The sequence below is a fragment of the Rhamphochromis sp. 'chilingali' genome, assembly GCF_963969265.1.
Source record: "Rhamphochromis sp. 'chilingali' genome assembly, chromosome: 1".
NCBI classification, from domain to species: domain Eukaryota; kingdom Metazoa; phylum Chordata; class Actinopteri; order Cichliformes; family Cichlidae; genus Rhamphochromis; species Rhamphochromis sp. 'chilingali'.
Window position 1 is genome coordinate 48,629,256 of NC_137929.1, and position 11,326 is coordinate 48,640,581.

Consider the following 11,326-nt stretch of genomic DNA (forward strand, 5'->3'; position numbering starts at 1 on the left):
TACAACCATACATACAATCTGGTTGTATTATGTTGAAGCACAGTACGTATTACTCTGCGAGGCTCCTGACTACGGTAACTGTAAGGGTAGTCCATCAAGCAATGCTGCTTCAAAGCTTACAAAAGTCGTACTAAAACATTTTTGACGGATTTTTGAGCGACGTGTACCACATAAAATTGGTTCGAGGTCATTAAGCACAACCAGAATTCAGACATAAGGTGCACTGTTGATTTTTGAGAAAATTCAAGGTTTTTAAGTGTACCATATAGACCGAAAAATATTGTATATGAGTTTTGTAAGGTTGATTGTTTCAGGGCAGGAGGCTGGGAGACTTGGCGGTCTGGGATACATCACACAGTTTCACACACTCTTCATTTTACACTTAATGGTGCTGTTGTAAATGGTGAAAATACTAGTAGTAGTAGTACAACAAGGATACCCAATGGATTTATTTTGCCAAATGGATCATCGTGGCATTGCCGTATTGGTCCATTTGATCGACCTTTGTTTTTATTATTTATTATATTTTATTTTCAGATGTTACAGACGGGACAGACATGAGTGAGGGATAGGAAAGGGAGAGAGAAAGAGGAAGGAAAAGAAAAACAGAAGGGGAGAGGGACAGTGAGAAAGGGGGGGAGAAAAAAAATCTCCTGGATCACCTGTTGAGAGAGAAAGAATAGAAAACAAGCAAAAAAAAACAAAGCAACATACTAAACACATCACCATCTGTTACGTCCCCCTGGCTAGTCTAGGGGGTTGAAGGGACGAACATAAATGTGGATAGAGAAGGAGGAGCCAAGATGGTAAATTTAAAAGGTTTATTTAATACTGGTGATGGGGTTCAGACCGAGGTGTAACGTCAGGGAGAGCCAAGGCCAACATAACAAACAAAACATCCCTGACGTAGAAATAAAAGAAACTTACCTAACTCCAAAGAAACAAAATATACAACCTATAACCATAACCTACCTAACAACACATAAACAGGAGAAAACAGGGTGTCAAAACAAAAGGCAGCTCTCCCCTACAAGCAGTCTGAACATGAAACAATAATGCTCACACAAAATACAAAGGCATGCAAGCCTGCACAAGTATGGCAACCAAAATGGCCGGAGGGCCCAGAAGCACAGCTCCACAGGCCTTAAATAGTGCTCTGCTGATTACCAATCAGCCGGACTCTGCACAGCATCCAATCAGGACAGAGGAGGTGGAGCCTGGACAAAACAAAGGGTTAATAGGGAGAAGAGACATCCTCCTGGGGGATGTAACACCATCGCATTAATCTAGCTAAGTGTAAACAGCAGTAAATACTAAATATTCAATGTTGTTGTGCAGCACGCAGGACAGACAGCGCACAATGTGCTTTGAAGTAGCAGCCAAGAAAGGTGTAATTTAAGTCTACGAGCAGTGAACATCCGTGTGCATACCTGTGTGGATCAGCGCGCTTGTATTCAAATGGTTTCCACATGTAATGGTCTGCAAGAGGATGTAGCGAGCCATAGCCCCGTCCCCCAGGGCATGAAGCAGGCATGGAGGAGATCCAGGCCCCAGACATCCAGAGGCCCCAGAGTGCGAGAGCCCAAGGAGGACCAGCGGAGGGGCATCCGTGCCACCCTCATGGGAAGGGCTGAGGATCCCCAGATGAGGCGTCACCCAGTAGCCACCGAGCAGAAGCTAGAGGGGGCTGCACCGGCATGCCCGCCAGCTCTGCTGGCAGCCAGCTGTGCCAGAGTGAACCGAGCCGCAGGCCCAGAGGCCGGAGGCCCGAGGGCCCCCCGCACCCCGGAGGAGGCCTGACCGAGCAACAGGCGCCAGGCCCCGCCAAGTAGCCACCGGGAGTGAGCTGGTACATACCTGAGCGCTCAGCCCCGGACATCAAGAACCACCAATGCACCGACCCTTGCCTGTGGGATCCTTGCCACAGTTGACAGCCTGCACGAGAGTGGGCCCAAGCCTCCAGTATCCACCTCTCTGCTGACTCAGAATAATGAACTTACTGTGCAAAGAAATATTGTCACATTTGTGATTCACACTTCTTCTCACTTAAATATTGTGAAAGTTAAATAAGTATCAGGTATGATCAGGTATAAACTGTACAGTGTGTCCACATATCAGGTATTCTGTATTATACATTGTACTTATATTAGTTTGGTTTCCAGTCCAAAGTTGGTGGATGACACTGATTCTACTGAAAAAAAAAAATGTTTTATTTATTTGTCATTGGCTATGATAGCTATTTTATGTTTTATCAGTTTCTACTAATACGATAATATGATAATATATTTAAGTATAATTTCACTACAGTTAACTAGCTTGTAATACTACTGACACAAGTGCAGTTTATGGAGGTTGTAACCTGAAGCTTTGGATACATCTCTCTTCACTTCATATTAAGTAAAAACAGTCTGAATTATGGATGAACTCCAGTCTGTGTTTTCTCAACTATTCAGAAACCGTTTTAAAACCTCAGATTTGGTTTTTATTCTGTGTGAAAAACATAATCTTGAATTGTAACAGAAAAGGGAAGGTGAAGGGGGAAAAAAAAACAAGATAAAAACAGTGGGATTTTTTTCTTGTCAACTTGCATATTAAACTAAAACCAAAGAGTGTTTGTTGTCAGCGTATAAGGTGTGTTTAATTCTCACTTGTATTTATGCGTGTAATTAATTTTAAACCTTTGTCAGTTTAAATATTCTACAGCCGAATTTAAAAACAGCTGTTTCTTTTAAATAAATAAAAAAGGACCATTTGTCCGTTACTGTGTTGCACTGTTTATGTAAAAACAACTGAAATAAAACTGTTTATATCTGGATAAACTCAACGTTGTGTACAGAGAATTAAAGGAAACAAATAAATAAACAGACGGCAAGATGTTTTTTTAAATGTCTTAGTAAACATTTATACAACAAGTTTATTTATAGGATACAGGTGTGTTATGCTGCAGGTATGAAACATTACATTATAAATTGTCTATACGGTATATAAGGAGAAAAGGCGACAAGCACAATGACTCGTTCCGACTTTCATTCTGTCAGTTTCTCCTCTCATCACATACAATTGAAACCACTTATTTACATACACTAAAAACGCAAACACATTTTAATCTTTACTATCAAACATCAAATCCGAGAATATAATTTTTGTATTTGTGAAATGTCAGAATAAAGAGAGGGAAAATTGTTTTTGTTTTTTGTAATACTTTCATCAAAAAAAAGTATACATACACTTCCTTAGTATTTGATAGAATTGCCCTGAAACGGTTTCACTTGGGCCAAAAATTTCAGGTATCCTTCAACAAGCTTTCTACAATAGTTTGCTGGAATCTTGGCCCACTCCTCTTGACAGAAGTGATGTAAGTGGGTCAGGTTTGTAGGCCTTCTTGCTTGCATTTGCCTTTTCAATGCTGTCCACAAATTTTCTGTGGGATTTAGATTCAATTCAGTTCAATTCAATTTTATTTATATAGCGCCAAATCACAACAACAGTCGCCTCAAGGTGCTTTATATTGTACAGTAGATCCTACAATAATAGATACAGAGAAAACCCCAACAGTATGTATGTTATCCCTAATGGAAGTAAAAATAACTTGAACTCCAATTTTGAAAACACAACTTTCTTTGTTTTCTTTCTTTTTTTTAAAATTTTTTATAAAGCTCTGACTTGTATTATTAGTATGAGTCTGTGGTCTGGAAGAGAGTCCTGTCTGCAAAATACAGCATATAATGACCAATGTTGAGCAATTAATTATATAGTTACTTCTTCAAAAAAGTATCCCAGTTTGGCAAACAACAAAGTTTTTTGCAGCTATTTATTTTTTTAATGCAGCCAAGGTGTTTTTTTAAATAAACATTTCAAACTGTTTACAGAACATTCAGCTGTTCTGCATCAAATTTGATGCCACACAAATTATTTGTGCCACTCCAAAAAATAATTTCTGTCCACCATAAAGGAGAACAACAGCCTGATACCTGCAGGAGATGTATCACTCCTGTAACATTCAGCAGTCGCCTCATTGTTCTGACACACACAACAAAACTACACTACACACTGACTACACGAGATTTGCGCTAAACGTCTCAAATCGCTCACATCTCAAAACACCGCCGTCACTCCTAAAACTTCCCACCGTTTTGACATGGTACTTTTTTCCACCAATAGGAAAGGGTGAGTTTTTTGGTTTTGTTTTTGCTCACAGGCTTTCGAGCGTTTTCCTTATAAAACGCTGTTTTTCCCGTTTCTTCCCGCAGTAAATATAAACAACATATTCAGAATAATAGTATTCAGGAAGAAAACCAAACACTGCAGATATTTTTATCATAACTCTGGTTTTACGCCTATCAACACAATTTAAACAATTTAAAAACTGGCATAAAGTCCACACTTTTTCCCTCAATTGTCCTGTCTGTCCTGCTCACATCTCCAGTGGTTGTACACGTTGTCATTAACGTGGCTCCACATCAGCCACGCCGCTTTGCTAGCTAAAACACCGGTGTCGGCACATAAGGACGCTGTCATAGGCTGTCAACGATGTTGATTAGCTGCGTATATACGAATGTGAATGGCATCAATGGCTGGACTATGGGATAAGGTGACGTCGTTCTAATCCCATCCGGGAGCAGCCAGTCACTGACTGACTAACACTGCAAAACAGAATTATTAACGTATTAATTTTAAATTCAATTCAGGTTAGATTTTTTTTTTGGTTGCTGGTCCATATGAGCCGAATACAGCAGGCTGTGTAAAAACTGAAGATGTCAATTGATTAAAATATTTAATAGTTAACTTTAGAGGGTTAGTGCACAACTCGGAGCAATAACACAAAGGTTGCTGGTTTAAGTCCCAGTTGAACTCGTGAGACCCTCTTATTTAAGTTGGATGTTTAAAGGCGCTCATTAATTAAATAATAACTCCCCTCAAATGCATTAAGCCTAAAGTAACTAGTCTATTTTGAAAATGTAAGAAGTAGAAAGTACAGATATTTGTTTAAAAATGTAAGGAGTAAAAGTAAAAAGAAAAGAAACTACTTAAGTAAAATACAGATACCTGAAAATTGTACTTAAGTACAATAATGAAGTATATGTACTTTGTTACTTCCCACCTCTGCAAATAACTATGCCAATACATATAAGCATTTATATAACAGGAACACATTAAAGCATAGTGAAGCAAATGATATAGGAGGTGATCCTCGTATCCAGAGCTTTTAGTGAAATCTCAGAAATATGTCCAAAAATATCAACAAAAAACAGGTGTGGAAGAGGAGATAACCGCAGAGAGTAGATGGCCAAAATTAATTTTTACTTTTTAGATTTTGGTCTTTAACAATGAAGAGTGGGTTTGGTCCTGCTTCTTTTAGACTCTTTGTGTTTGGAGGTTGGATCAAAGTTCTCATACCCAACAGATAACTGAAAATAAAACACCAACAATAAACCTGAGATGCACAACAGATTTTAAATAACCTCATGTAACATCACAGTTTTATGCACTTTGAAGTTTAAAACTAAGAAACACAGAGTTTTTTCCCCCAGAGTAATAAACAAACAAAAACAGATGTTACAATATAAAAATTATAAGAAGTTTCAGAGCAGCATACATGTACTGCAGTGTAAGGAAACAGGCCTAAAGGTGCTTTCACACTTTTAGATATGACACCCTGAAATGTTGATGTTGTGGAATAACCTCAGAAGGGACAGTAAAATATGTTGTATGGTTTTCTACCTAAATAATTATGTAACAGGTTTCTGTCTGGTATAACAATTGTTCGCTTTGTTTTCACTTCCCTCTGCTGGTAAGAAAGTAAGTCAATTTTTATTTATATAGCACATTTCTAGATAGAGATCACAAAGTGCTTTATAATGGATTGGATTTATATAGCGCTTTTTCTAGGCACCCAAAGCGCTTTACAAAATATAACAGATTAAAAGACAAAATACAAACAAAGTTAACAAAAAGCAATTTTAAAAAGATGTGTTTTTAGCTGTTCTTTAAAAGTAATCAATGAATCAGCGGATCGTAAGTCCCGAGGAAGGGAATTCCACAGTCTGGCGGCCACAGTAGCAAAAGCTCTATCACCCCTAGTTTTCAATCTCGTATACTGAAAGACAAGTAGGCCCTGACTACTCGACCTCAGAGACCTACTAGGGGCATAGGGCTGTAAAAGTTCAAAAATATATGGTGGTGCTTGTTGTTGAAGAGCCTGGTGAAGATGGTGTTATTAAAGAAACTTTAATTTAAGAAACTTTAATAACAGGTAACATCACCTCTTTTCAGTACATTTCACTGAGAAAGTCCCCTCTGACAGCATGAATCAACAACGCTCACTGAAACCTGCAACAACAGACAGAAAACAAGTGACACAAACTCACCTCCATGTTTGTGTCATTTTCTCTGGTGTTCAGTCCAAAGTTCCTCCTTGTCTTACTAATGTAGAAGAGCGTGAGGAAAACAGCCATCAGCAAAACACCATCCAAGGACGCACGCACAACCAGAAGCCAGGAGGAGTCAGGGCAATGTGTAGAGACTCCTGCAGTGACACTTTCACTCTGTGTTGTTGCTGTTGTTTGTAGTGTGGAAGTAGGTGGGTTTGAAGCCGTGAACAACAAACACAAAGCATATGGTTATTGAATCAACAATGATGAAGGCAAATGCAGCCTAATTTAAATCATGTTATCATACAGGTTAATACAAACATTTAGGAAGCACTACATGCAGCATTTTGTGCATAGTGAAATAGATAGACCACATAGTCAGGTTCAGTTGCAGTTTTGTTAAATCAGCTGATGGATAAGGTAATGCTGTTAAACATTAAACTGGGAACAGCAACAAAAAAATGGACATTTGTTTGTTTCTTTGTCAAACCCTCTGATGTTAGGAAGGTATAGATCTTTCACTCAGTGTATCAGATGATCTCAGGCAGTAGCAAGAATCTCACCTCAAAATCACCAAAAGTTTCATGATTTTATTTATTGTTGTTCTGATTGTGTTTACTTTACTTTCCAAGCAGTGATCTACTTTTATCATTAGTAGTATTTTAAGGCACATGGAATATGCAAAAAGTTTGTACTATTTTGAACAGAAACTTACCATCACTGACAAGAACATATTCACTCTCGTATGAATCAGGAGACAGAGGGTTTCCATAACCACACCTGTACAATCCTGTGTCTGACTTGGTCAGCTGTGTGATGGTCGCATACAGTGGATACATGGATCCTGGTCTGTGTTCAATGCTGTATCTGCCACTCACAGATTTGTTATTTGTTGTGTCAATGAGGATGTCCCCTTCATTCTTACACTCATTCTTACAAAAGAACGTCCTCTGTCCATACGCATTAATGGAACATACTAATGTGATGTTTTCTCCCTTCATTTCTGTGTGATAAAAGCCATTGTTTTTATCCAGATCTGTGAAATAGAAGAACATGCATTACTATGAACTTAAAGGGCAGAGTTAGAGGTCTTAGAAGTACACAGGGGAGAGTGTGAATGTTTTTTCATTTGTCTTATTTTCTGAAGCGTTTATCAGAACTCAGAGCTACAAGATGAGCCTGGTATCCACACATAAAACAAAAAAAGGGACTAACTTCTTTTTATTTTATTTTAATTTTTTTTCGCCTGTCCCGTTTCATTCTTTTGCCATCAGAAGTATTGTCTAAAGGCAAAGAAAGATGCCCAATGAATTTATTTATATATATACATTTATATATATATATATATATATATATATATATATATATATATATAAACGCCTACAATGCTTGCTACCCACGCGATGCAGATGGCAGGTCTGTCCAGCACGGCTGCAGGACAAGATGCCCGCTGTCTACACGAGATCATTCCTTACCTCATACCCTCCCCCCGTTGCATGTCACATCGTTTTACATGGTGTAGATGTGAATATTCATGTGCTTTTCTGTGCTGAGATGGGGTTTTTTTACTGTCCTCAAACTGGTATCCAAGTTAGGGGCCCAGTTTGGTAAATGGACTGGTTCTTATATAGCGCTTTTCCACTCTTCTGAGCACTCAAAGCGCTTTACACAACTTGTGCATTCACCCATTCGCACAAGCACAACTGACATTCACACACATTCATACTCCGATGAATGCATCGGAGAGCAATTTCGGGTTAGTATCTTGCCCAAGGATATTTGGCATGCAGACTAGGGGAAGCCGGGAATCGAACCACCAACCTTCCGATCAGTAGATTACCTGCTCTACCACCTGAGCTACAGCCACCCAGAGCTCTACTCAAACCCAGTTTGAGTAGAGCTCTTTTTCTCTCCTCTTGTCCCTGATGTGAGTACTTTCACTGTTTTCTTTTTGGCACAGCCACATCTGCAGCTTGTCCCCCTCCCTCTCTTGGACACAAGCATTTCACTGCATGTTGTACTTGTATGACTGTGTATGTGATGAATAAAAAATTGAACGTGAACTTGAACTTTTTCATTTAAGTCACCTTTAGTAAAAACTCACCATTTGAAACTCTGACCTCAAAGTCACAGTATGCGTCTGGAGCAGATCTTCCCAAACCACACCTGTACATTCCTGAGTCAGACGTGATCATGTGTGTGAAGGTCAAAAACACAATTCCTCTTCCTGAAGCTCCATCTCTATATTTAATGCTGTATCTCCCACTCTGAGCTGTCCTTCCATCTGTTTTGATGAGGATATCTTCTGCTCGCTCACATTTTTCTTTACAGCAGAACTTTGTGCTTCCGGACAAAGTTAAGTTGCAGTTAAGTGTGCCATTTACTCCTTCAGCTGCAGACCAAATATTGTGTTTTGCCTTGACGAGCACAGCTGCATCTGTCAGATGAAAACAGATGAAATTTTTTTAAAATTAAAAAGCAGCATTAAAGACAAAATCAGATCATCAGTTCTCACCTGACAAGAAGCAGAAGAAGAGAAAATGAAAGATTTTCATTCTGACTTTGATCCTGATGCAGAAAAGTTGTTAAACTTCAGAAGAACAGCGTCTGACTCTTCACTGTGTCTGTGTCTATCATCTGAAAACAGAAGTTACTTAGTGAGTCGTTTCCTTTTTAGCACTTCCTTCAACTTTTTCAAAGATACATTCATCACATTCTAATGAGGAGTTTCAGACCAAATTTGACCTTTAAATCCTGATGCCAGCTCAGGCAATGTCTGAGAGGAACACATGATATCCTGAGCTTAAGAGATAGAAAAAAAATGGAAATGACATTTCCAGTGTGTCAATTCCTCTCACACTCTCCCCCACGCTCCTGTCTACTGTGCTATCTAAAACACACACAAAAAAACACCACATGTCAAAGCTGACTCATTTCTTAGGAATTAGAATAGAGTAATATTAATTAATTTACTATTAATATATTTATTTATATATTTATTTATAAATCAACATCATTTTTTTGCTGTTGCATTTTGAGATTATTTCATATTAAATATTGAAAATAAATGGCAAAGTTGGTGCCATGGCAAAGACCAGCAATAGAACACATATCATTGAAGGTAAAAATAAATAGTTGTTGTCTCCCTCACTTTGGCTTGAGAGTTGTTTTGGACTTCTTCAGAAGCCTGGTATTGAACTCATCATTTGAATTAAGTGTGTTAACCCAGGGTGGTATCTAAAACCTGCAGGAAACTGGCACTTGAGGCCTGCTCTAGTTACAGGAACAGGATTTCCTTTTTACGTGTTTGTGTTTAGGTTAAAATGAGTTTGATCTAACGTGAAGAAAAAATAACTCCCCTCAAGTGTGTTAAAGCAAAAGTCTGTTTTGATAAGGTAAGAAGTAGAAATTACAGATATTTGTTTAAAAATTTAGGGGGTAAAAGTAAAAAAGTAGTCAGAAAAAATACTCAAGTAAAGTACATACATGAACTGAAATTTGTACTGAAGTACAGTAACAAAGTATCTGTATTTCTACCTCTGTGAACATCCATGCACACAGTATCGAGACCACTGCACGTGCTGAGGAAATACAGAAGAAAAATCTTACAAGAAATATATTTTTTATTTTAGTGCATGCATGTGTGCATGCCTGTATCTGCTCCTTAACAGGTGGTCAATCTCAATGAACCTTGAACAAACATACTCAAATATGATGACGATACAATGCTAACATCTAAATCTTATTATCCCCAACCCCCCACCACACACACACACACACACACACACACACACACACACACACACACACACACACACACACACACACACACACACACACACACACACACACAGAATGTTATTGTTAATCACAATATCTTAGTGTTGCCATCAACTTAACTGATGTTGCTTCTGGTTAAAAACTGTAAGTGAGCAGTCCATGAAATTCTTCAAAATGTCATGGTGCGCTGAAGCATTAAAAGGAACCCCGACTAATACTACAAGTTGCCTAAAATATGTTATAAATTATCTCCACTACATGAAAACATACTTGAGAATAACTACAATATTTCCGTTATTCATTAAATCTTTGTTGTTTTATTATATAACTATTTGGGGGCCGTGGGAGCAGCCATGTTTTTGTGCACTCAATGCATTCTGGGAGGATGACATATATTGGTTGTTGGCAGTATAGGCGCTTTCATTCAGCTAACTTGCGGTTGCAGGAGAGGAACTATCATGCCACATTGTGCAGCTTTTGGTTGTAATTTTCAGTCGAAGGGCAACAAAGGAACAGATGTAAGTCTGCACAGCTTTCCTAATGAGAAAAAAAAGAAGAAAGCAATAGGAAGATGCTTGCGGTTGAGTACAACTCCCAAAAGACACACAGCTGTGCTCTCGCCATTTTAACCCTGATACGTTCGAGGCATTTAGTCGACCACAGTTGGTAAAAGAGCTCACAGATGCATCTGGTTATAAGCAAACACTAAAACCAAATGCAGTCACAAGAATTTTTCACATAAGGAGACGACGGGTCTGCAAAAAGCGAGTGAAAGCCTCTCAAAACCATAGAGGAAAATAAAGTGAAGGTGTCAACCATTTCCACTGACAGACATCCTAAAATTTTAAAAGAAACGAGGGTCAGCAATCTCAAAAAGCTTCACCAATTTGATCCCTGGAATTTGGCTAAAGGAGTGTCCAAAAATCTGCAGCTGAATCTAAGAGAGAGGTTTGTGAAGGTCTGGGAGCTTGGATTCCATCCATCATCAATCATCTGTGTTAGAGCACACAAACTTGTGAGGAGGATGTTTTGCTTTTGAAGGAGAAAAGGATATCAGTAATAGACCATGTAACCAACCGACATGAATGGCAAGGGAACAGACATTATCACCAATGTGCCCATAACCCCCTTGATGACACAGTCCAGAGATGCAAACTTTGGTTAAAGCCAGGATC

General features: G+C 38.7%; 1 long non-coding RNA gene across 1 annotated transcript; it reads right to left on the reverse strand.

Annotated features, from left to right (window-relative positions):
* Positions 1–6,374: 6,374 nt before the first annotated feature.
* Positions 6,375–8,985, reverse strand: LOC308401913. The gene is made up of 3 exons (XR_013972650.1): positions 8,887–8,985; positions 8,476–8,808; positions 6,375–6,556 (listed from the first exon to the last, which is right to left on the reverse strand). It is a non-coding gene; the product is annotated as an uncharacterized lncRNA (long non-coding RNA).
* Between the last annotated feature and the right edge of the window lie 2,341 nt (positions 8,986–11,326).